General features: G+C 43.8%; 1 pseudogene; it reads right to left on the reverse strand.

Annotated features, from left to right (window-relative positions):
- Nucleotides 1–1,453: 1,453 nt before the first annotated feature.
- LOC138842810 (ATP-binding cassette sub-family A member 13-like) lies at nt 1,454–27,127 on the reverse strand (annotated as a pseudogene).
- Between the last annotated feature and the right edge of the window lie 697 nt (nt 27,128–27,824).

Below are 27,824 nucleotides of genomic sequence, written 5' to 3' on the forward strand. Positions count from 1 at the left end.
ACTGGGGGGACCCACGCTGATGCCATTGGAAGGCAGGTGGTGGACCCCAGAGATGCTCCCCTGTGAATCCCCAGAACCTGTTAATGTATCATGTCGCCTGGCAGGAAGGCCGTGAGGTTGCAGATGGAATGATGGGTGCCCGTCTGCCGACTTGAGATGAGACTATCCTGGATCATCCAATGACCAGAGGAAACTATGAGGGTCCTGAGAGTCAGGGTGATGCATTGTGAGAAAAACTCAACCAGCCATTATGGGTTCTGAGGATGGGAAGGGGCCACCAGCCACTGAAAGCAGCTGCCTCTAGAAACTGGAAGAGGCAAGAGAACGATGCCTGCCTGGGAGCCTCCAGAAGGGACACAGCCATGCAGACCCCTTGATTCCTTCCTGGGCTGTCGTTTGTTACAGCAGCCGTAGAAGACACACCTGCGATACATGATGTCCACGGAGCTCTGTGGACACTCCGTGGTATGTCCTGATCGTTTTCCTTTAATTCTAATCTCAAAATAGTTACCCTTCTAAGATAAAAGTTTTACATAGTTTGACTCAAACTATACCCTAAAAATAACGGAAGACAGGTCACAAAGTGCGGAGAAAACTGGAGTAAAAAAGTCAGCCGACTGGGGTTTCACATCCCACCTACAAAAGCACCCGTGAGAAATGCCAGGGTCACAGTTCCAAGCCCAACAGGAAGTAGATGGTTAATAAAATTGCACCAGGTGTGAGACAGAGACATCAAACTCCTTATACAGCAGCCAAGGCTACGACCTGCCCGGCGGGAGGGTCTTTCCAAACCCCAGGCCAGCCCAGGAGTCAGCAGTGCACTGGGGGAGGGGAGCCAACTTCTAACCCCAGACCAAGAGCCCTGGCCCGGAGCTCAGAGGTGGAAAGCCTCAGTCTGCACTCAGAAGTGCTGTTGGGGAAGCACCAGGTCGTGGGAATCCTGAGACGTGACCAAAATCCACGCCCTGAGCGCAGACCCCGAGCCCAGAGGGAGGGCCTGGGTCTCCCCAGACATTAAGGACCTCGACCCTGACCCAGGGCGTCCCCCTGAGGTGGGAAGGGGGTCTCGCGGGGCGGTCTGTGCAGGGAAGGGAGACAGGTGTGCCGTGCTTGCGTCCTGCCCCACACGAAGCAGAAATGTCCACAGATGCGCCAGGTGACTAAAGGGACGTCAGCTGAAGGCCTCCGAACCTCGGGAGCTGCAGCGAGCAGGGTCTACGGGGTCAGCTGGTCTGACCCCGATGCCCTGATTTCACAGTTTGGAGAGTAAGGCTCAAATCTGGTGACCCCAGCTGCCCCGAGGACCTCCACCTCTGCTCCCCAAGCGTCTCTTTGCCTGGAAAGCAGTCCTCTCGTGCCCCCGCCCCATCTGGCCCCCGACTGGCCTCCAGAACCTCCCAGCCTCAGGGCCTGGCTTCTCCCCCGCTGCTGCTGAGACCAGTAAGGTGCCCTGTTACTTCCAAACTGCCTTTGAGGCAGGGATAACATGGAAAACAGCGGAATAATTCAGGATTCGTTCTGCGTGAAGGTCATCAAAACCGAATAGGGATTTCAGGTCAGCCTGAACCTTCTGTGGGTCCCACACCAGCTCCTTCAAGGACAGACTGTATCCTGACTCTGCAAGACAACTAATGATTTATACTGTCAGCTGCTATAACACTGTCACACGGGCTTCCCTGGTGGCGCAGTGGTTAAGAATCTGCCTGCCAATGCAGGGGACACGGGTTCGATCCCTGGCCCGGGAAGATTCCCACACACTGCAGAGCAATGAAGCCCGTGCGCCACAACTACTGAGCCTGCACTCTAGAGTCCGTGCTCTGCAACAAGAGAAGCCACGACAATGAGAAGCCCGCGTACCACTCACTGCAACTCGAGAAAGCCCGTGCACAGAACAAAGACCCAACACAGCCAGAACTAAAAACAAATAAATAATAATAAAAAAAAAAACACTGTCACAGGTCGAAAGTCATTCGGAAAATGATGTCTTCTCCACTTCGAATGGAAAGGCAAATGCAGACCAAAGGCCATTTGGACGGTCGAACAGGAAAAGCAAACACACAGAAGCTGGTATGGGATGCTATAGTGCGGTGACATGACACATGCTTCCAGACATAAATGACTGCAAATTTCTAGAGGGTAATTCGATAACGTAGCTCAAGAAACATATGAAATTCACATTATTGGACCCAGTAATTTTATTTTTAAAATATCTATCTCAAGAAACCTAATAAGGTACCTGAGGGAAAAGTCATGTACCACAATGTTATTGCATTGGTTTTGTACTGATTAAATATTGAAAACCAGTTCAGTGTCTAGCACTGGGAAGAAAGGATAAATTACGGTATATTTATAGCATAACATATTCTGTGGAGTCTTTAAAAACATATTTATAAAAACTATTTTAAACCAAAGGAAAAGTTTCCCCTAACAGAGTAAATCAAGGTATAAAACTCATAAAGCTTCCCAAGCAGCCCAGCAATGCCATGCAGAAGTGACACCCCCAGAATACACATCCGAGACATCCAAGGTCAGATGACCTCAGGTGAGTGTGGCCTGGCACCTGCGAACCTAAACGCACATCAATTCCAAGGTGGCCCTTCATCTGAACACCCAGCTCAAGGTGTTCAGATCACGACTCGACAGCCATCAGCTGAGCGCGACGTGCCAGCACCGCAAACCCACCTGCTGCTGCGTGACCCCACGTGCCCTGAAATTAAGGCTGAGGGGGCAACAGAAAAGGCCCAGTCACAGGGAACTCCGGGGAGGTGGTGAAGTGGGGGACCGGGAATCCCGGCTGGGGAACAGACCTTCAGTTTCAGAGGACTGAGTTCTGGAGGCCTCCTGCACAGCACTGTGATTACAGGTGGTAACGCCCCATTGTACACTTAAGATTGACTCAGAAGTCATGATCGCCCGAGAAGGGCAACCGTGTGAAGTGATGGATGTTTTAATTAACTTGGTTTTGGTAATCATTTCACAACGTATGCATATATCAAATCATCACATTGTACACTTTAAATACATATAATTTTATTTGTCAGCAAAATAAAATAAAATGAGTATTTAATGAAAAAGAGAAAGAAAGGATACCTGGGTCAAGAATAGAGCTAGACAATCCCCCTTCCCCTGTGGAAAGGCTGTCTATTCCGTTGGGGGCTTTCTATATCGACATCACCCCCCCCCTCTCACTGGCCTTATTGATTTCCACATATTTCCTCCTACTAGGAATTCAGTAATACGAGTTCAGAAGGGAGGAAAGGTGAAAATCAAAGAACCAGTGACAGGTCTATGCTTAGAGGACATCAAGTCCAATAACTTTAAAATCAGCTATTTTTTAAATTATAAATAACATTTTTATTTGCAGCGACTGCAGAATTTCGACAGTGGTAGAACGTCAAATTGCTCTGATTCCCAAACTTTCAGTCTAGGTCTCTCTTTTACAAACAGAAACAACCAATTCTTTCTTGCAGTTGATATTTTAATTAAATCATTTCTCTGAACAGCATTTTAGCTCTGTGGTGGCTGCCGATGAATTTAACCCGTGCAACAGTGAAATGTCACAATAACAGCTGTTAGGACACCCACACCCATGGCCGCTGCTCCGTTCTCCTGCAGGAATACCAGCGTCAAAATGGCCACATGCAGCACCATTGCAGAGACCCTGGAAAAGGTGTGGCTGACTGGCAGCCAGTCTAAATGTTCCAGAGCTGAGAAGGAACTAGAAGCAAAGCAGAACCAGAACACCATCAGCAAAACAGGTGGCATCCCCCGACCTGCCTCGCCCTGCGCAGGATGTGGCTGCAACTCACACGTCCGCACTCCCCACTCCCGGGGCTGTCAGTGCCACCCTGAGTCCCTGGACCAGGAGCCAGACACGAGAGGTAAGTGCTCTCCTGTGTTCACCCGGGCAGCTGACAGGCGCAAAGTGCTGTCCCCTCAGGGAAGCCTGTGCGTAGCAGCCTGCCCGCTCCAAGTTCCCACTCTCAGCCTGACACTGGGGTTGGGGTGGGACACCTGCTGGAGCGCCCCTCCCCCTCCCCCCACTGTCCTCCCCCCACACCCCCGCATCTGGCTGTGTCAAGGCTTCAGTCACCGGTTTTCACACTGCTTCACAGAACAAGGGAGTCCACATGTCTACAGTGTTAATTCTGTTTCCTAAGAATCAATATCTTATAACTAATTACAATGAAATTTGTAAATTAGAAAATCCATTCAATCCAAGTGGGAACATGTCTAGTTCTTTGCAACACCAGTAATGCCTAAGTTGTGCTTTGAAGAGGCTATTTTCCGGCACTTCTCACTGAGGAAGCACATCCCTGTGTAGGGAAGAGTCTCCCTAGATAACAGAATGCATCTGGAACCTGGTTCCACGTGCAAATACTTTATCTCTATGAACGCGGACTTTCTTGATACTTGTGCCACCAAAGTAAAGTGTAGAAATAAAATTAATGCTGGAGCTTATGTGGTTCAACAGCTACCACCAATACCTTCTAATTTCAAAGGTTGTCTTGCTCTGATGGGGGCCCTCGGGCTCTCGTGTCTACCGCTGACCGTCCAGGGCTCGGGGCAAGAGACCAAGGGAAGCACACCAACCACATTCAGATACTTACGTTATAAATCAAACCAACAAATGTCAAATATGCCCCACCGTCCCATGTTGGCAAGCACACCTTCATAACAAATTGGGAAGCCCTGTTCAACTTCAGAATGTAATGCACCAGGGGTGGGAGTCCTGGTCCCAAAGCCCACCCCTCCCCAGCCTGGCCTCCAGCTCTGACTGCACCTCAAAGGCCTCGTGTACACGTGTGGACGCTCGGCCTGCACATCCGAACACATCTACACTCCTGCCAGTAGCTGCCACTGGACAGCTACCACTGTGCACACTCCAGTGGTGAGAGCTGCCCTCGGTGGGCTCTGGCCCCGGGGGCAGGGGGCTCCAGGGTGGGGGGCTCTGTGGACACACGCCCTTGCCCCATGGGCTTCCTGAGCCATGGCTGCTGCAAAGGCCAGAGTAGGGCCCCGTTTGGAGCAAGGACCCCTCTTGCCCTGGCCTGGGGGTGGTGTTGGCTGCTCCCACTGACGGCAGATAAGACAAGTAACAGTTAAAAATCTGGAAAGAATATCAACTTTTACTAATAAAACACCATATTCATACAACAGGTTTACACAAAAGAGTTCAATTGGAGAGCAAAAAGACCATGTTATTAAAATGTGGGAAACCCACCATGGGAAGGGGTCATCTCAAAGGTCATCCCTGGGTAACGTGGGGCCAGGCCCATCGAAGGAGACCAACGTGCTGCTCACTGAACCGCAGAAGAAAGAACTGAGTTAGCAATTCTGGGTAATATTTGGGGCCACTGCAGCAGCTTTTACTAAGAAACTAAAGTATCATGTTCGTGTCACATCTCCAATAATGAAAAACTTAGAAACAACCAAAGACCAGTTATAAGTTATCAAGAAAATTACGGTCTATGATACCTAATCAAAATGGAAAGTTATACTAATAATGATCATCTGAAGACTATCAGGACAGAGGAAACATTAATGATATAATGTTAATTTTTTTAAAATCAGGGAGCACGTGCTCTGAACATCACTGCACTTACGTAAAATATTTATACAGGGGGATGAGGGGCAGGCGTGGAGATGCAAGAGTCCAGCCATTTTCAGGTGACATCATTCTGCATGGTTTTCTTGTATCAATCACTCAGAGAAATAGTTTCCCATTAAAAAGTGAGGAGGAAAAACCAAATCATCTGTAATTAGTTATATTTCTCGTTTTCACTTACCTCAGAACCCAGTGGAGTAGGTGTCCTCCCCCGAGGAGGCTGTCTTCAACACGGACATTGTTTGCATAGAGTCTCGGCAGTAAAAGTAGAAAATCCCAGACTGGGGGGCTGCCAGTGAAGACTCTCCAGCTTAGCGATCACCTCCTCAGTCTTACTGAGATCCATCTGATAGTGCAAAACACCAAGTAGGTGATGGGGGGGTAGTGCTGCAAAAGTTGTAAGAACGCAGAACCCCTGGGGTCCAGAGTCATGCCTAGTAGGTCACGATTTTAAAATTACTCTGTTAGGTTGGTTTCTCAAATTTTGTGGAGGTTTGGACAGGAGACGAGATGTAGAGGTCTGTTTTCGTAACAAGCTGAACGAATTTCTAAGATTTTGAGATTGATTTTGTAAATAAATGATAAGATGTTCATATCTGGACAAAACTGGAATAGCTACTGTTATTTGGGGGTTTTCTGTTATTGCAGGTGTACACAGTCATGACTGATATAACTGAGTACTTCCATCTAGACAAAAATCCCTCCTGCATCCCCATCATGACACCAAAAATATGTCCAGACATTGTCAAATGCCCCTGGGAAAGCAAAACCTCCCCCCATCAATAACTAGTGCCTTAACTGAAGGCTGTGTGCCTAACGCTACTCAAAGGTTTGCGCCAAACACAGGAATCTCCAACCTAATGAGATCAGGTGGACCACACGCCTGTCTTCTAAAGCCACTCTTTCTGGGTCACCCACCACCGTCCAGTCTCAATGTCCACCTTCTGCTTTTCTAAACCCAGAGCCTTACTTGAGAAAAGTAAAACTCGTCTTTCGTCACTCACTCATCTCTTGAGTGATTCTGGCTGTCTCAAATACAGCTTCTACATAGTGTTACTAACAATCAAAGCATTAAAAAGGCCTGTTTGAAAAATAAATTAAAATCAATGTTTTGAACCTAACCATTGTGGATGAAAAACGTTGCCTGTCATATCAGTAAACAAGGGGTGTTGCATGGAGAAAAGCAGGACACTGGCCACAGGCAGCTAAGGCACATATACAAGGAATGATTTCAGTGAGCCCAGACTCTTGCATCTTCCCATACATAGAAAAGTGCTGAGTTCGTCCACTTAAGATGCTTGTTTTTTCTTTAATTTACAGTACTCTTTTGATGGTCCGACCACCTGGTCTTTGTTGCAAAAACTCCTATACATCCTGGCTCCCCCACCACCAACCTCTTTGGAGGAATCCCTCAGGGTGATCGGAGATTCTGTGTCCCAGGCTTAAGTCCTCAGAAAATCCGACAAACAAAACGTAATTCTCAACTTTTAGGTCATGCATTTTTTTTCAGTTGACACCACTATGTCTCTGAAGATTAAGTTTCAAACTTTTGTTAAAATACTTACTGTTAAAAAACTGAAACCATAAGAAGAATCTACAATAAAGATGTCAGAGGTATTAGCTCAGTCGGCAACCAGAAAGCATGTGCCGAGCAGCTATTCTAGTTCCAAAATCAAATGGACGATCACAGAGTCCTGATTACACAAAACCGAAGAATAAATCTGAAGGAAACAGTCACTTTCGACTTCCAAAACACATTGATATTAAGTAAATTCCTGGAAAATGATTTAACTAGTAAACCAAATTTCAACAATTTGCCGAAAAGTATTTATTATCTTATCAATCTCTAATCCACAGGCATTGTGAGCATTCTGGACAGGATAGAGAGGGTGAAAGGAAAATAAAGAAAAACAAAGAAAGAAAAAATTTGAAGAGGGAGAGAAAAGTGAAAATACGATTTTTCAGATTATATTTGGAATCCGGTTGTGATAAAATAAGAAATGTATGTTGGTCTCTGCTCTCAGTTCCTAACACAGGCTCCTAAATTCTCACCGTTTCCTGAGGGGTGGGTGAGACAGGAGCATCTCTTTTTATACTAGTCCTTGTTCCCTACAGGAGAGCTTCTAAGGCTCTTGCAATCTACCAAGTGACAAGAGTGCCTCTGAACACTAATGACATGTCTGGGGCTGGCACCCCCAGATGGCTTCAGTTCTGAGACAGGCTGGAACCTGGGACCTTTTCTGCAGTGCTTGCAACTGCACCAACGTCTTCCTGGAGCAACAGATACCAAGAAACTATAAGGGACTAAAAATAACTGCACGAATGCACAGTAGGGGCAAATATGAACAAGATACAGAAAGGCCAAAACCCAGCTGCTGCTTCTGAGATGTCAGGAGCAAAAGCAGGGCCCCACCAGGGGGGCAGGCAAACCACCCAAGCTGCCCCGCTGGTCCCACCCTCAACACATTTAAGGGACCAGCTCACCACTCCCGCCCCCGCCAACGGGAGTGAGCAAGGTCATCGGTTACTTGCTCTCGCTCCCCCTGGTGCAGCCGGAGCCCCAGTAAAGCCTTGCCTGGGTTCCTCACCTGGCCCCTCGTCCATTCCTGTTGACTGAAGAGTCCAAGAGCCCACGTCAGTAACAATTAGACTTGGAACTTTCATCTCCCACCCCGCAACCCCAACCTCCAGGGAGTGGAAAAGGGCTGGAGAGGCAGTGTACCACCAATGATCTAACCAGTCACGCCTGCCTAATGGAACCTCCACAAAAACACGAAATGATGGCTTCAGAGAGCCTCTAGCTGGTGACCACATCCACACACTAAGTCCAGAGGGACAGACACTCCGAGCCCCGGGACCCTCCAGACCCTGCCCTGTAACTTGCTCATCTCACTGTTCATCTGTAGCCTTTATGATAAACTGCTAATAGCAAGTAAAGTGTTTCCCTGAGTTCTGTGGACCATTCTAGCAAATCACAGGACCTGAGGAAGGGTTGTGAGAACCCCCGATTTACAGCCAAGTGGGACTGAAGTGTGGAGACCCCGGGCACCCACTCCTTGCTATTGGACTCTGCAGTGAGAGCAGCCTTGTGGGGCTGAGGCCTCACCTACGGGGTCTGTTAGAACCGGATTAAGTCACAGCACACCCAGTTGGGGTCCACGAGAACTGAGAAGTCGCTTGGTTTGGAGAACCCAGACATTTGGTGTCAGAAGTGCTATGAGCAGAGTAGGTTTTCTTTTACACATAAACCACAGGAAACGGCTCAGACAGCAGAAAACGAAGTGGGGTCTTCACTTCAAAACATTAGTTCCCCCTCTAACAGAACGTTGGAGACCTCACTGGAAAAAAATTTTATGAAGGTAGAATGACCCCATGACAGCACCTCATATAAGAAACCCATCCTTGGGTGTTTAAGCTACTCTGGTTTTTTGTTGTTGCATTTGGGTCCATTGTGGACAAAGCGGTCCACCCTGGACAAAAGCGCTGCTTCCTCTCGTAGGAATAACACGTAATGTTTATTATCTCCTCTGAAGAGCTCTTCCTGTATTTTCTGCCAAACGCTTCATTCCATTTTCCTGTATATATTCCATGGGGGGGGAAGTATATATATATATATATATATATATATAAATTCGAGGTGGGTCCTTAGGGTTGCCAATCTAGCAAATGATAACATAAGATGCCCATTTAAATTTTTACTTTAAGTATGTAAAGTATGCAGTTATTTACCTGAAATTAACATTTAACTGAATGTCCTGTATTTTTCTGGGTGCTGTAGATGGGGTACTGTTAAAAAAAAAAAAAGGAAAGGGCAGGATCGCTATGCCCCGTTTATTGATGAAGTCTGTAGGTATTAACCTGGCTGTGTGAAGACAGGCAGTGAGCTGCCCCTCTGAGAGCCTGGCTTCTCCACTTGTCAACCAAGCTCGTCAAAACCTATAGCCACTGAACTTTCTTTACTGGGGATTTACAAAGAAGAGTTGGCCTAAACTGTGGACATGCTTCATCGTGAACAGAAATAATGCAGCCCAATAATCCAGAAGGTCTGCTATCAAAGCAAGCTAATCATGAGGCCAGAATCGCAGTGTTACCAACAAAGAAAGACCAACCAAGTCTACAGGGAGGAGGAAAGGAATCAGAAGTGTGTGTGTGTCTGTGTGCATATGTCTGTCTGTGTTTCTGTCTGTGTGTGTGTTTGTATCTGTGTCTGTGTGTGTATGTCTGTCTGTGTCTGTGTGTATCTGTGTGTCTCTGTGTGTGTGTGTGTGTGTGTGTGTGTATTTGTGTGTGTGATACCTGGGGACAGATTTTAAACACAGAGGAAGAGGGAGCGAGAAAAGACGTTAGCAACAGAAGAAAGAGAAGGAGAAGGACCAATGGAGGGAGAGGCCCTGGACCCTCGGAGATGAGGGGCAAGGGCTGCAGCCCCTCTGAGGGTTGTGCCCCAGGGCCGTGAGCGAGGGAGCGGAAATGCAGCCCAGGCTCCCAACCCGCCCCAGGTGCCAGGCCTCGTCCCTGGAGGGGGGTGGCTTTTTCTAAGACTCACAGCGACGGCCACTGGAGGGGGTATGAAGCATGAACAGGATTTTACAGACATCCTGGGTTGTCACGGGGCCCCACCTAAGCCTGTGACCAGGGACGGAGTGGAGAGTTTCAGAGATTTACTTGCCTGGAGTCTTGGATCTTTCTACCCAAAGTTTTTGTAAGTTTCTCGCCTTGTCCATCATTTCATAAACTTCCTGGGCGAGGTCCTATACCTCTTTTAAGAAGGCCAGGTTGTCAGCCTTCTTGTGAGAAGGCTGCTGCAGTTGGGAGCCTAGAAGAACTTTAAATAAATGGAGTAAATACCCGAGTAGAACTCTTCTACAGGCACGAGTTTCCTCAGCAGTTTAAGGAGCTTTACACCCAAGGCCAAAGTGTTCTCAGTTAACCCTGTGCCCGTGTACACTTCCACCAACGCCCCAACGGCCCACTTTACTGGATCTTCGTCCAGAATGGAATTTGTCGTTTTAAAAAACTGTGGCCAATTTAAAATTAGAAAGTTGTCCTCAATCGCCTTATTATCTGTGAGGCTCAACCATTTTATATGTTTACTAGTTACTTCATCTTTTTTCACTTATTCAACACATATTATACCACTTCCCCTGAGCAAGGTGCTGGGAGCCAGCCCAGCAGTGAACAGGGGCCCTGCACACAGAGGGGATGGGATGAGCCCCCAGTGACGCCTGGTCATTACAAATGCCATTGGGTCGACGCCCCAAGGACAGTCAAACGCAGTGAGATAGGGAGTGAGCAGGAAAGTCTGCAGTGGAGGGAGGGTGGGTCGCCCCCGCCATGGCACAGGGAAGACAGGGTGTCAGGCAGAGGGACCCTTGGGGGACGTCCAGGGAGGGTCGGAAGGCAGCTCCCTGTGAGGGGTCAGCTGGGGGGCAGAAGTGGGGGCGTTGTCAAGACCCAAGTCCGCGGTCACCTGGACACCAAGGACAGAAGTCAGGCTCGGTCACACAGGCTGGCAAGCAGGAGGGGGTGCCACCCACACTGGCTGGTCAAGGCCGTGACCCGGTTTTCTGCTTGGATGTTCCCTGTCTTCTCACGCTTGAAATGCAGCTTCCCTTTATTGAATTTGTAAGAAACATCGTCTCCAGGTTTTGTTTTGTTTTGTTGCCTTTAATTTTATTTTAGCTTTGAGAAATTTGACTACTAGAAGACACTAGTAAATGTGAAATGTGGAAGCATGTGAAGATACAGACCCTCAGCCTCACCTCCCACCTGCTGCCTGGAGCCTGTCCAAGACCCTGCATTTTAACCCACACTTCCTAGTGGTTCTAATACAGACGGTCCTGCGCTCACCCCATGGTGTGGGGAAAGGCACGGTGTTAGAAAGGAAATGACAGGCTCTGGATGGAGTCTCCTGTGCTAACACCAAGACTTAATACCTAACCTAACTGCAGTTACGGCTTTCCCCAGGAATATAACCCTGGTCAGTGTGAAATGTTCTGATCAGCACCAAAGAGGTAATCCCTTCCACCCTCCAAAGAAGGATAATTTGCCACATAGGCCCCTTCTGTCCCCGACACAGGTGGGTGACCTAAGCCTGAAATAATCTTCTTTGTTTGTGGCTTCCTTGTCTTGCCTTTAAAAGTCTCTCCCTTTCTATAGCCCTTTGAAGCCCCTCTACCTACTAGACAGGAAGCTGCCCGATTCATGAATCATTCAATAAAGCCAACTCGACCTTTAAAATATACTCGGGTGAATTTTTATTTTACAAATATTATGTAATTCTAATGGAAAAATGATGATTAAATTGCTATGTTTTTTCTTAACTTTACAGATATCATGTATGCGGGGAAAAGATTTCTTTTCTAGTAAACAAGAGAAAACATTCTCATGACCTTGAAAGTCAGCACCATCTACCATGTCTACGTCTGATCTCAAATTCAGTGGGGACTTACCTTAATCAGAAAGAAAACACTGATTTAAAATAAAATAGGGAATCATTTCCCAAGTTGCTGAAAGGCTGTTAAAGAAAGCCAGTGTCCAGTCACATTTAGCATATCCGAGAGGAAAAAAAGGGGGAAACTTTTCTTGATTAAAAGATTATAGAACCCATGAGATTTTTTTTAACTCCCAAACCCTTTATTTTACAAATTCCCGAACACGGTGACTGAAGGAAGAGTTGTCAACAGGTAAACCCACTGCAGAAGAAAAGCAAAGCTGCATCTTCCCCAAGCACACCAGAGACTGTCACCCCTATAAGGAAGTAAAGGAGGGTCAACAAGGGTTTAGTGACGAATAAAATAAATTCAGGGCCTCTCAGGTCAGTCCACTCAGAGACAGAGAGATGAGGCCCAGAGAATCAAAATGAATTTGCCAAAAGCAAGGGGATGGATAGAGCAGAGCCAGGGCCAGGCCCTGATAGCCCGGCGCTGGGTACACTTGACGGAAATCTCACTGTTTCAAGTGTGGTCTTCACCGTGAGTGACTCAGAATTCCAGAAGCACAAGGAATCAGTTATTACTTCTGTTGTGGCCTCGGATTAAAGGATAAAAATGACCCCTGGAGGCTGTGGACAACACTCTCCTGCCTCACCCACACCTGGTCGCCCCCTGGGAACCACAGAATCACCAGATCATAGAGATTGATGTAATTCAAGGGGAGTTTCCCTGTGATAACGACCTGGTTTTATGTTATTTTTCTCATTATTATTCCAAAATTACCTCAATTTGTCCTTAAGACCAGTTATGAACTATTACTAACATGAGAAATGTTTATAGCAGAAAACAATACATAGAAAATCCTGGATTAAATGTGTGTGTGTGTGTGTGTGTGTGTGTGTGTGTGTGTGTGAGAGAGAGAGAGAGAGAGAGAGAGAGAGAGAGAGAGAATGAATTCTGCAGCCCCAGGGAAATCCCAGTGCTGTAATAGGATTTGGGAGGAGACCAGTTTCCTCCTTCCTGAGTCCCTTTCTGTGTTCTTCTTATCAGGTGACATTGCTCCCTGCCTGGTATGGGAAGAGCTGTGAATGGAAGAGGGGGACAAAGAAGATCTGATGCAGGAAGACAAGAAAAGGTCTCCTACTGGTCTGGTGGCCCTCAGACCAGTAGGAGACCACCCTCTCAAAGGGCCAGGAACCATCCAGCAGCCCCTGTGCGATTTCATTGAAGGACTTGAGGACAGCAGAGGTGGGAGGGGTTGCTCAGGGCCCTCCCTCAGTCTGCAGATGAGGAAACTGAGGCCCAGTGAGGGTCCCCCAGAGCCAAAATGTTTCTCAAGCAACGTCTCCCTTGGAAAGTCATCTTTAAAATGGGATCATAACATGAGCCACCTAATGGGGTTGTTGGAGGGTCAGCAGAGGGAGCCTGTGTAAATTAGCACAGAGTCCAGCTCCCAGCTCTCTCTAAAGAAGAATAAAGGGCAGTCATAATATACCTGATTCTGGGACAGACACATTTTCAGCAAAGGAGCTGCAGGAATAAGCAAACAAGCTAAAGGAATAGGATTATTGTTTCTATGATAAGCTGTGCTAATTTTTCTTATTGGTTTACAAATGAGACAAGTTCTTACAGAGTTAGAATTATTTCTTAAGACAACCAGATCCAAATGTAAAAATAATGCTCCTAAGAATGCTGTCTTGGGTGCCCCACAGCTGCCTTGTGGCCAGTAAGGCCGGCCAGACCCTACCTTCACCGCCCACCTGTAACTCAGGGCAGGTGCATGCAAGGATGTAAAGGCTTTTGAAACCTGTAACAGGTCTAGGGTTTAAAAGAGAGGCAAAGTTTGAGAAACTCACATCTGAGGAAAGAAGAAAGCAAGTAAGAAGTCTTTGGGACTTTCTTTAGATCTATTTTTTTAAAAATCCAAACTCCAGACCAGACACTCTGTCTACACATGCTTAATGGGACTTCAGAGTCTCTGTCCCCAGCACCCTCTTGGTTTCCTCTGCTCGATTCTCACCAGGGATTCCCAAGCCAGTCCCCAAAATGAAGAGCTCCTGTGTTTGTTTTCAGGGTAGACTGGAGAAATAAGACCTGCAGTCTACTTACCAGTATTGTGCCAATGTCCATTGCCTGTTTTTGTTGTTGTTGTTTTTAACATTTTATTTATTTATTTCGTTGTGCTGGGCCTTAGTTGCGGCTCACGGGCTCCTTAGTTGCGGCATGCAAACTCTTAGTTGCGGCATGCATGTGGGATCTACTTCCCTGACCAGGGGTCAAACACGGGCCCCCTGCATTGGAAGCACAAAGTCTTAACCACTGGACCACCAGGGAAGCCCCCATTGCCTGTTTTGATATTGTCCTATCGTTATATAAGATCTCACTATTTGAAGAAGCTGAACTTGATGTACTATTTAACAACTCCCTTTGCATCTATAATTCTTTCAAAATGAAAGTTAAAACATGAGCAAAGTCAAATAATAAATGACAAACTCCAGAAAGAATATTTACAACTCATGTCACAGATAAAGGGTTTAACTCCCTAATATGTAAAGAGTCTCTAGAAATCAAGAAGAAAAATAATAAACAAGAGAAAAATTGACAAAGGACATGAAAAATATTTCACAGGAAAGTAAGTATAAATTGTACACAAAGATATGAAAATAGGTTCAACATCCCCCATAATGAGAAAAATGCAATTAAAACTGCACTGAGATATCATTTCTCATCAAGAAATTAATGAGAAGTCAGATTGGCAGCAATTTAAAACTTTGACAAGACCCTCTATTTGCCTTACTAGAGAAAGAGATAGCCCCATATTTTGGAAGATAGAGTGCAATATATTACAATCACCATATAGGAGCATTTGGAAAAGGCCATTAAGATAAAAAAATGTATCTACCTCTTGACCTGCAGTTCTGCTTCTAGGAATGACTCCTACAGATACATGTACACTAGTATGAAATTGCATAAACCATTAGAAAAATACAACAAAAGGTACAGTTCATAAGTCAATAGTAGAGAAGCATTAAAGAATAAGAAATATTCAATTTACATAAACAAAGGCAACAAAGAGGACAATAGGAGTACAAAAGAGACGGCGGAAGTAGAAAACAAGTGCAAAATGTAAATCCAATATATTAAAAATAACTGGTCTAAACACTAAAAGGCACAGACTGTCAGACTGAATAATAAAGAAAGAACCAACTATATGGTGTTTACATTTTAAATATAAAGAAACGGATAGCCAAAAAGTAAAAGAAGATGGAAAAAGATATATCATATAACACTAATCAAAAGGAAGCTACAGACAGTACTTATGTAACTATCGACAAAGTAGACTTCAGAGACATACAACCAGGGATAAAAAGGTTCTATATCACTTTATAATATATTATGCATTATGTATTATAATATAATATTTTATATAGTGGATGTAATGTAATGTGTATATTGTATTTTACATGACACATTGCATATATAATGTGCTGTATGCATAATGTATAATAGAGATAATTGGATAAAATTATATCATGATAAATGAGTCAATATAAAAAAGATTTAACAATCCTAATGTGTATGCACTTATACCAGAGCTCCGAAGTAAATGAAGCAAAAACCAGTAGAACTGAAAAGGAAAACAGAAAAATCCACAATTATGATTGGAGATTTCAAATCCTCCCTCGATTATTTATAGAACAAACAGAAAATTAGTAAAGATACTGAAGACTTAAACAGCACTCCACCCAACAACAGCAGAAGGCAAGTAGTCGCTTTAGGTAACATTAAATATTTATCAAAGGAGATCAGACTCTACGGCCATAAAATGAGTCTCAACAAATTTAAAAAGACCTAAATCACATAGAATTCTCTGACCACAGTGGAATTAAGCATAAATTAGTAATAAAAAGATTTCAGGAAAATCTTCAAATATTTAGAAGCTAAACATCTGACCTACAAATAACCCATAAGTCAAAGAAGAAACCACAGTAGAAATCAGTTAATACTTTTAACTTAATGCAAACAAAAATACAGCAAATCAAAATTTGTGAGATGAAGTTAAGGTAGTGCTCAGAAAGAATAAGGCTTTTAATCTTTATATTAGAAAAGGTCTAAAATCGATGATCTAAGTTTGAACAGAAAGAAGGTAAATAGAGAATACATTAAATTGTACATAAAAGAAAAAGCATCCAGGTAAGAAAGGATAAAGTGAAACTGCATTTCCAGGTGATGTGATCATGTATGTAAAAAATCTTAGGAGATATATTAAAAAGCCACTAGAACTGATTGTCCATATTTAAAATTTTTTAAACAATACCAAAAAACACAAACTATTTAGGAATACATCTAACAAAATGTGTATAAAACTGAAAACTACAATAACATTCCTCAGAGACATTCAAGAAAACCTAAATAAATAAATAGAGATATATATCATGCTCATGGATTAGAAAACTCAGTGTTGCTAAGATATCAATTCTCTCCCAACTAATCTACAGATTAAATGTAATCCCCTGAAACAGCTGGACATCCACATGGAAAAGAATGAAGCTGGACCCCTTACTCACACCATACACAAAAGTCAACTCAAAATGGATCATACACCAAAATATAGGAGCTACAAGTATAAAGTTCTTAGAAGAAAACATAGGAGTAAATCTTCATGATCATGAGTTAGCCAAAGACTTTTAGATATGACACCAAAAGCACAAGCAACAAACGAAAAAATAGATAAGTGGGACGTCAACAAAATACAAAACTTGGTGCTTCATAGGATACAATTAAGAAAGACAACCAACAAAACATGAAAAATTACATGTGAATCATATATCTGTTCAGGGACTTGTATCCAGAATATATATAGGGCTCTTACAACCCAGCAATAAAAAGACAGATAACCCAGTTAAAAATGGGCAAAGAATTTGAACAGACATTTCTCCAAAGGAGATATACAAATGGTCAATAAGTACATGAAAAGGCTATCAACATCATTAACTATTAGGAAAATGTAAATCAAAACCACAAGAGTTACCACTTCACATGGCATCACACACGTGAACAGCTATAATCTGAAGGAAAGAAGCATACGTACTGGTGAGCGTACAGAGACACGGAACCCCTGACACTGACAGTGGGAGGGTAACATGGCGGAGCCTTTGGAAAACAGCCTGACAGTTCCTTAAAATATTAAGTATAGAATTACCATATGACCTCGCATATACTCAAGAGAAAGAAGCACATGCCCATACAAAAAACTGTCCAAGGGTAGCACATGCATAGCAACATTATTCATAATAGCCAAAAAGTAGAAACGACTGATAGGACCATCAACCTCTGAACAGATAAACAAAATAATATGGTATACAATGGGATGTTAACTGATCAGCAATAAAAAGAAGTACTGACACCTGCTATAACACAGATGAACCCCTGAGACATTATGCTACATGAAAGAAGATAGTTACCAAAAACCCAGAGCTGCATAATTCCACTTCAATAAATGTCCAGAACAGTCAGTTCTACAGAGACAGAAAGTCAGTTTTCAGATGCCTGAGCCAGGAGCAGGGGAGACGGTAGAAAAGGAGTGAGCGCTAATTCACACAGGTTTCTTTTCGGAGTGATTGAACGTTTTCTACAGTTGATTGTGGTGATGGTTGCACAACTCTGTAAATATTCTAAAAACTATTTAATTTTATGCTTCAAATGGGTCATTTTCTGGTATGTGATGTAAATCTCTATAAGGCTATCTTTTAATGTAATCCTCATCAAAATCCCAGCAGGCTTTTTTGTAGTACTAAATAAGCTGATTTTAAAGTGTATATGGAAATTCAAAGAAGAGCTAAAATACTTTGGGGGAAAAAAAACAAAGCTGAAGGATTCATAGTACCTGATTTCAAGACATTTGCCCTAAAGCTATAGTTAGATTGTCGGCCTAAGGATAGTCCTAAAGACCACTGAAATAAAAGCGGGCAAAACCAGAGCTGCATGGTATTATCACATCAGTTGGTTTTCACCAAAGGTGCCGACGGCATTTAGTGGGCATAGAATAGTCTTTTCAACAAATGGTATTAGAACAACGGGACAACCATATGTAAGATAAACCTCAACACTTAAATCATATAAAAAAATTAACTGAAAATGGATCGTACACCCAAACAAAAGCTAAAACTACAAAACTTCTAAAAGAAACTGTAGTGGGCAATTGTAATGATCTTCAATTAGGCAAATATTTCATTGTTAGAGAAAAATACAAAAAGCACAAACCAGACATACAGATAGCCAAAAGGCACGTGAAAAATGCTCAGCATCACTAATTATTAGAGAAATGCAAATCAAAACACAATGGGGTATCACCTCACAACAGTCAGAATGGCCATCATCAAAAAGAAGAAATGCTGGAGAGGGTGTGGAGAAAAGAGAACCCTCTTACACTGTTGCTAGGAATGTAAATTGGTGCAGCCACAATGAAGAACAATATGGAAGTTCCCTAAAAAACTAAAAACAGAGCTACCATATGACCCAGCAATCCCACTCCTGGGCACATATGCAGAAAAGATGAAAACTCTAACTGGAAAAGATATATGCTCCCCTATGTTCATAAGCAGCACTATTTACAATAGCCATGACATGGAAGCAACCTAAATGTCCATCAACAGATAAATGGATGAAGAAGATGTGGTACATATATACAATGGAATATTACTCGGCCATAAAAAAGAATGAAATAATGCCATTTGCAGCAACATGGATGGACCTAGAGATTATCATACTAGCGAAGTAAGTCAGAAAGAGAAAAACAAATATCATATCACACCACTTATATGTAGAACCTAAAAAAAGGATACAAATGAACTTATTTACAAAACAGAAATAGACTCACAGACATGGAAAATAAACTTATGGTTACCAAAGAGGGGGGAGAGGGATACATTGGGAGTTTGGGATTAAGATATATACACTACTATATATAAAATAGATAATCAACAAGGACCTACTAGAGTTCCCTACACAGGCAACTAAACTCAATATCTTGTGATAACCTATAATGGAAGAGGACGTAAAAAAAGAATATACACATTATATACATGTATATATATGTGTGTGTGTGTATAACTGAATCATTTTACTGTACACCTAACTAACACAACATTATAAATCAACTATATTTCTATTCAAAAAAGATTTTTTTTAAGGCACAAACCAAAACAGAAAAAGGTGATAAACTGTATTTCATCAAAATGGAAAAAACCTCTGCTTTTCAAAAGACAGGTCAGAAACTTGACAGAAATATTCACAATACATCTTTCTGATAAATGATTTACAATCAAAATATGTAAAGAACTCTAAGAATTCAGTAAAACCAAAAATTAAAAATTAAAAAAATTGTAAAAAGATTTGAACAAGCACTTTATACACAAAAAAATTCAAAGGGCCAATAAACATACGAAAAGACGCTCAACATCACTCATGATTAAGGAAATGCAAATTAAAACTATAATCATATCACACTTAACAAAAAGTATGCATGGCTTTTATGCAAAAATATTATAAAGCTATGAAGTAAATTAAAGGATGTGTCATGTCATTGGATTTGACGCAACTCCAATCAAAATCCCAATACAGTTTTTTCATTGACCTTGACAACAAGTTTGTAAAATTTATATGGGAGAACAGAGACTTCCCTATATACACTATTGATACTACGTATGAAATAGATAACTAATGAGAACCTATTGTAGAGCACAGGGAACTCAGTGCTCTGTGGTGACCTAAATGGGAAGGAAATCCAAAAAAGATGGATTTGTGTATATGTAGAGCTGATTCACTTTGCTGTACAGTAGAAACTAACACAACATTGTAAAGCAACTATACCCCAATTAAAAAAAAAAAAAAAAGACCTCGGCCTCAGACACCACTAAGCCCGGGAGGAGCTGTTTTTGGCCATCAGCGTCCAAGGCTCTGAAACAGCCTGTGGGATCACCTGGTGTCGGCAAGTGGAGGTGAGGATGCAGAGTGGACGGGGAGGACAAGGGCCGAGCTCTTTCCCGATGTGGAGACTCCAGTGTGACTGCTACAGCCAGGGCAATAAGGATGGGTGATTGTTACCTCCCACCGTGGGAGGGCTTCCTTACCACCTACTTTAACACTCACAACAGGAGAAGGAGGTGAGTGAGAAGCAGATGCAGAGACAGTAAGGAATTTGCACAGATGCACACAAGGAGTGACAGGGCAGGTAGAGTTTGGGTGCAAAGCCCCACTTTTCCGACTTCAACTACATTCAAATTTCCCACTCTGAGCAATGAAGAGATATAACAAAGACCTGAAATGGAAACTGATCAGCCTCAATCGCTTCTAATTTTCCCAGGAAGGCACTTTCTTCTCCACACATGCAAAAAGATCTCCAAGTATTTCAGGGTCATGATTTTAGACTACGTCCAAGTGATTTTCTTAATATCATACTTTTATATTACCTCTCTCAAAAAAATGTAAGAACCGTTGACAAATATTGTACCAGATGTATCCAAAATTATCTAGAAACTTTTCATTCTCTTCTTGTAACTTACAGTTGAAAGATAAAGATCACATATTTTAACAGGCTTTACACTTAAATATGTTAGGTTGTTCAACGCCAGAAAGGAGAGAGGAAGCAAAGCCAGATTATTCACAGGAGAAAAACTGAAACTATCTGATGAATCAGTCACTTCCTTTCATTCCTAACTCCGCTGAGAGAAGTTTCCAGAGCCTTCAGGGTGCTCTAAGTTAAAACTCCCTTTATTTTGACTCTTTTCGCACAAAATACCTCCCACTCTTTCTCTTTTTGGTCTTTGGTGCAAACTGTTGCCACAGGCAAACACAAGTCTGGTTCAGCATCTAGAGTCACAACAGCTACTGTCACCTGGTCCAGGTGAGTGACTAGATTGTGTCTCAGCCGCGAACAGGATGCTGGTCCAAAACAGCACAGCAGGAAAAGCCCAGCGGGTAACTCAAACTCATACTTGTTTTGGGGCATTTGGCACCAAAATGAATAGCTGGCTAAGCAGGTGATTTCGAGGTCAGAATTTTAACCTACAGAAAACAAACTATGACAAGCAAATGGCATCTGCTAATCAGTACTCACTTTGTGATTCTTTTAACAGCAGTGGAAAGTCCTCCTACTGGAAATGAACCGTTACTTGGAGTTGTTTTCATGTGAGTCTGAATTTAATAAAACTGATTTTCTAGTAACTCTAAATTCTGTGTTGTTTATGATCTCTGGCTCATCCCAAATGATGGAAGCTGTACTAAAAGCCTCATGCCTGTTCTATACAGCATCTTCCCATGAATTCTGAAAAGGATGTTTGTGTTTCTCTTACCAAAAATGCTGCTCTGTGGCCCATTCATAGCTTGTGTTCCTGCACCTAGACCCGGTGTTGCAAAGAAGGCCTTGGACAAAGGGGAAAACTCCCCGGCTGGGCAGATCCCGGGGTTGCAAATAACCTGGATGTGGATACAAGGCAGAAATGAGTCCATATGACTGGTCCCAGAAATGGAATACCTAGTGAGTTCGGTAACATGTAATACCCTGTTGTTATATTATTAATCCTGTTGTTTATTTAAAGGAGCTCTGAGCAGTCCAACAGAAAAAAGAAAAAAGGTGAGAAACCGTTTGCAATAACCCCTTTCCCCCAGGGTCTGCACACAGGCTTCAAGCCAGGACGGCTCTGCCTGGCCGCATCTTCCCGCCAGAGGAGTGTTAATATCTCTGTCAGGCACCATCACCTACAGATGCTGTGAACAAGCTGTAGGCGGGAAGAATCAGAGCAGACACTTCCTCTCGTCTCATACAAAAAATGGAGGAATTCTTAGTCTGGGAAATTTTTCAAGTCTCACACACCTTGGATTCTTAATGTCTAAGTGCAGTTGCTAAAGATGATTTAATGCAAAGATGTTTAGAAAAACTGGATAGGGTCCAAGGTCTTTCAGGACAAATGTTGGTACAATAAGCCACTTCCTGAAGAAAAGGGAACCCTCCTACACTGTTGGTGGGAATATAAGTTGGTGCAGCCACTGTGGAGAACAGTATGGAGGTTCCTTAAAAAACTAAAAATAGAATTACCATGTGACCCAGCAATCCCACTCCTGGGCATATATCTGGGCAAAATCGTAATTCAAAAAAGACACATGCGCCCTAATGTTCATAGCAGCAATATTCACAATATCCAAGACCTGGAAGCAACCTAAATGTCCATCGACAGATGAATGGATAAAGAAGATGTGGTACATATATACAATGGAATATTACTCGGCCATAAAAATAAACAAAAGGATGCCATTTGCAGCAACATGGATGGACCTAGAGATTATCATACTAAGTGAAGTAAGTCAGACAGAGAAAGGCAAGTACTATACGATATCACTTATATATGTGGAATCTAAAATATGACACAAATGAACTTAGTTATGAAACAGAAACAGACTCACAGACATAGAGAACAGACTTGTGGTTGCCAAGCTTGTGGGGGGGATTGGGATAGATTGTGAGTTTGGGCTCAGCAGATGCAAACTACTACATATAGGATGGATAAACAACAAGGTCCTACTGTACAACACAAGGAACCATATTCAATATCCTGGGATAAACCATAATGGAAAAGAACAAGAAAAAAAACAATGTCTCTGTGTATAACTGAGTCACTTTGCTGTACAGCAGAGATTGACACACATTGTAGATCAACTACACTTCAGTAAAAAAATAAAATAAAAATAAGCCACTTTCCTCCATAAAATGCTGGTCACATGGGCCCCCCACTCCCCCTTCACATCACCATATGGACAGAAGAGTCGGGGTGCTGACGAGTGCAGACAGCTCAACCAGCACTAACCCAGTATGCTGTAGCTCGTAAAACACTGGTGAAAGTCTTTCCCCTCCATTCTGGTTTGGTCTGGGCGATAACCTTACTCTCTGGGACTTGGGAACCCACTACGCCCAGCATTCAGCTCAGTGCTTTGCCCATGACAGTCAGTAAATGTTCAATGAATGAAGGAAAGACAAATGAGTAGGCTTCTCAGCTGAAGGGGCAGGGGAGTTCTCAACTCAGGACCCGGGCCTGTCCTAGCACTGGAGACCACGAAGGGATGGGGTCACATTCCAGCTAGTAACTGTGATTTCTGTTCCCGTCTCTCTCGGGGACACGCAGGAATGGTGCTCACCTAAACGGGGCGTACAGTAACACCGGTCACCCCAGGACAGCGGGCGTGCGAGAGACGGGCGTGGATGTTTGCTGGTCATCTCCTCTGGGCCACACCCTGTGCCGGGCACAGGCTCGGGACCGGCTTTCTCACTGAGTCCTCGGTGCAGCCCTGAAGGCAGGTAAAATCAGCTGCCTTTATGGAAAAGAGGCTCACAGGGCTAGACCCCTCGCCTGGGCTCACACATCAGGGTGTGGCAGATGGGGCTTCAAAGTGTGGACCTCAGAGATTTGGGCTCAGGACCCCTCTGAGACTGAGACGAAGTCTTCTCTTCCCTGTACACGCTCATCTGCGTCAGCCTCTAAACAACATCTCCGATGTTCCCAAGGCCACTTCTTCGTCGGGACTGTACTCCTGACAAAAAGTAAGAGCTTGGGTAAATGCTTCAGGACGGGCATCATCCTTTAGCATAAGGAACATCCTAGGCTGCTGGTCCCACGTGCCGGGGCTGCCCTGTAACACACGGCGCTGTAGACTTGATGCTCTGTTATCAGTGATGAAATCACTCAAGATCTTCATCAGCCGCTGCTGACCGGGGTCTGGCCCTCAGTCCTTGACGGCACGTCATCCACCTGTGACACCAACGTTCCTGCCTGCTGTCTTGCCCCCAGCAGCGGTCCCGCCTTACTTCTCCTGCACGTTGTTCCCTGACCTCGGGGCCCATGCAAGGCCCTTTTGTTTGTTGTCTCTTTTCACTTTCCCCTTTGCCTCCCCACTTCCTGCCCAGCCCTTGACGCAAGCCACACCCAGTGCGTTTGCTACAGGTCCTCAAATATACATGCACACAACCTTGTGAAAGGGGCTTTGTACCCTTGCATTTTTAAAGTATATAAATGACACGCTATTTTTTAAAAAAGACTTTTCCAAAATACCCCTGTCCACTTTCAGAATGCATATTTAGATCAAGACTGACAGTTGAGGACTTCCCTGGAGGTCCAGTGGTTAAGACTCCATGCTTCCATTGCAGGGAGTGTGGGTTAGATCCCTGGTCAGGGAACTATGATCTCACAAGCTGCCCGGCGCGACCAAAAAAAAAGACTGACAGTTGATATAACTGAGAAGGAATTATTTATTCAGGCCTTACAGTTTCTCACTGCAAATTCCACATCACTCTTCATGTCACTGCAGCCTGCCTTCCATGTCCCCACCCACCGAGCCGCCCTGGGCAATGGCACCAATGCCCCCGACAGGACATGTCAGCCCTCCCCCTGCCCACGTGGCAACAACACCTGTGACTGCTCACCGTGGCCGCCCTGAGTGCCCCCCACATGGCTCCACGGCCTCCTCCTGTCCCTCTGGCCTGCCCCCCTTGTGCCCCTCATGAGGCCTGGTCCCAGGAGCTTCTCCCCTTCGGGGGTCCTCCCGGCCACACGGAACACAGCCCCTGAGCCCCTCCTGTGTGTCCTCAGTTCAGAAGGGTGCCCCTCCACCCAGGTGTCCCAGCGGGAGGCCCCCTCTCCTCGCAAGCCCCAGCCCACTGTGGTCCCCCCTTCACCTCTAAGGAGCCTGTCCTCTTCCTCCCGCTCAAGCCAGGCCTGGTGACGCAGTGCCCCATGACTCACCTTGTGTTCCCCGGTGCCCAGCCCCCCATCTCAAGTGCACCTCTGCCTGCACCTAGAGCACTGCCCCACGTACTCGTCCCAGGAGGAACTTCCTGAAACCATTTGGTGGCTGCTTGTGCCCTTTGGGAAGTCACCATCCTCAGCATCCTTCAAAGCCTTTACTGATCTGAACCTGCTTGTTCCTCCAGCCACACTCTGCTCCTTAGTCATACTGAACTCCTTTTAGTTCCAATCTTCCCCACGCTGTCTGCCCTGCCCAGATCCTTCCTCCCTTGAACTCTTCTATCTGAAAGAGTTTCCCATTTGCTAACTGCTCAGAAGCCTTTCCCTAGAATGGAGCAGCCACCTCTCCTCTGTGCTCACATGCACCCTCTACAGAGTCCCATCATGCCATTGTCCCACTGATCATAATAGTCTGGCCCCACAGTAAGTGCTGGAAGGGTAGGGAAAATACCTTGTCCACAACTTCATCCTCAGCAAGGCCTGGGATACGAAGGCACTCAAAACATTATTTGCCAAATGAATAAATACATTAATCCACTATTGTGAATGGTGACATACGGTTTTAGATAAAAGCCATCCCTTAGTAATTTTTATTCATGTAACATTTTTAGAATTAACCACATTATCCATATTTCAAGTGGGCGTAAGTCTCATAGAAACAAAATAGGCAATCATTTCTCAAGGAGTGATGCTGTTGAGGTTTCAAACCAGATAAACAAAATGGTCTTGCTGATAAAGCTCCTGGAGCAGAGAAAGTTATTAATAATGGTTTCTCAATGCATCACTACTATCATTGTTATCACCATCATCACCACCATCACCACCATCACCATCATTACTATCACTGTCATCATTATCATCATCATCCCATCATCACCATCATCATCATCATCCCATCATCACCATCATCACTATCACTGTCATCACCATCATCACCACCATCACCATCATTACTATCACTGTCATCATTATCATCATCATCCCATCATCACCATCATCATCATCATCCCATCATCCCCATCATCATCATCATCATCCCATCATCACCATCATCACTATCACTGTCATCACCATCATCACCACCATCAGCATCATTACTATCATTGTCATCACTATCGTCATCATCCCATCATCACCATCACCATCATCATCATCGTCATCATCATCCCATCACCACCATCACCATCGTCACCATCATTGTCATCACTATCATCATCATCCCATCACCACCATCACCACTATCACCATCATCACCACCATCACCACCATCATCATCACTATCATTGTCATCACCATCATCACCATTGTCAACATCATCACAATCCTCACAGTCCTCACCATCCTCACCATCATCATCGCCATCATTGCCATCCTCAATATCCCACCACCATCACCACTATCATGTGGAAAAACTGAAATGCATCTGCCCCCTTTTACCTCTTCCTCTATTCTTTCTATATTTATAATGACTTATATACCTATTCCCAAATTAAGGCAGTATAGTTCAAGGAATAAATCTATCTGCTAGATAGAGCAAACATGTGTGAATATCATTCTTAAGAGAAAAAAATCTAAATTGATGCTTACTGGCACATACCCCAGAAACAGAGATTATGATATTACAACAGAACTCTATCCATTCATTTCACTCAGGATTCAGAATTTATAAAGGACAACAACAAAAAAAGAATGCTGCGTTTTCTTCTTCTGATGTTTGTAATTCAAAAAGTGTCATAAAAGTAAAACTCACAATTGTCTCTATGTCTGGGAGGTTCTTGAAAACCAAGTACTATCAGAATCATAAACAGAATACACAGCCAGAAGAATTCACCCAGGGAGAGGACCTGGAAAGTTGTAAAAAAATAATTAGTGTTTGATAGAGTCGAAAAGCATTACAATATCTCCATCTCTTGAAGGAGGGTTTACAGGCCAGACCAGGCTTCCTTTAAAGGAGGTCATTGTCATCCCTACTGTGTGTCCCTGAGAACAATCATTTGAGACGAGGCCCCACGGAGATGGCCCCAGTTCCCTTGTCACTGTATCCAGATCCACAACTGTCAGTTCCCGGTCCTTCTCCCACCAGACCTGGCTTCTGCTCCTTCCCTGTTTCTCCACATATTTATTTATTGCAGACTTTATGACATTAAAGACATTAAACAAACAACTTCATCCATATTTCTCACACTCCAACAAATTCACTAGTTTATTTTTCTAACTATTTTAACATTCCTGACTTTTCCATCCAAGTAGATATTTTCCCAAAGTTGGTGGTGGCAGCCACTTACCTTCATTTTATGAATATTTTCTGATGATGCCGCACAAGGATCATAACCATCATCTTACTGGTTATCTAACATTCTTACAAATGAATATGTCATAATTCACATTTTTCTATCAATTCATTTTTTGCGTATAAATAATTTTTCTTTTAAATTACTTTCTTCAGACTGGAACAAACTCTGAAAAATCAGCTTGTTGGAGTCAAATCTCTTGATACAGACTGCAAAAGAGCTACCCATAGGGATTGAAATAATTTGTATAACCCTGAATTTTCAAAGTCAAAAGAAAAGGCACTGCCATCTATACACAGAATTTAATTATTTGAGAAAGAAATACCTAAGGTATAGCCCAGTGAAAAATTAATTAATAGAAAATCCTCAATTATCACAAGATTATTTTTACTGTCATCATTCTACACTTGTTTTTTGGTGGACAATGTTCTTCTATTGGCTTCCACTCAGTTTACAAATAAAAGTTTACAGCCAGACACAGAACAAGCGAGGCATTTAATACCACAGAAACAAAAACCTAAAAATCTGCAGGTTAGGTTAAGGACGCTGTCAACACTAAAAAGCATGTCTTGTTCTTTCAGACTCTTGAGTCATGATGCTTTGAACTAAAGTGAACTTCCTGTCACTTTACTGCCTTGGTCTTTGAGCTCCCAGGCCTATCCCCCTGTCCCAGCCCTTCCCGGTAAGGTCGAGCAAA

The sequence above is a fragment of the Globicephala melas genome, chromosome 9 (assembly GCF_963455315.2).
Source record: "Globicephala melas chromosome 9, mGloMel1.2, whole genome shotgun sequence".
Classification (NCBI taxonomy): Eukaryota; Metazoa; Chordata; class Mammalia; order Artiodactyla; family Delphinidae; genus Globicephala; species Globicephala melas.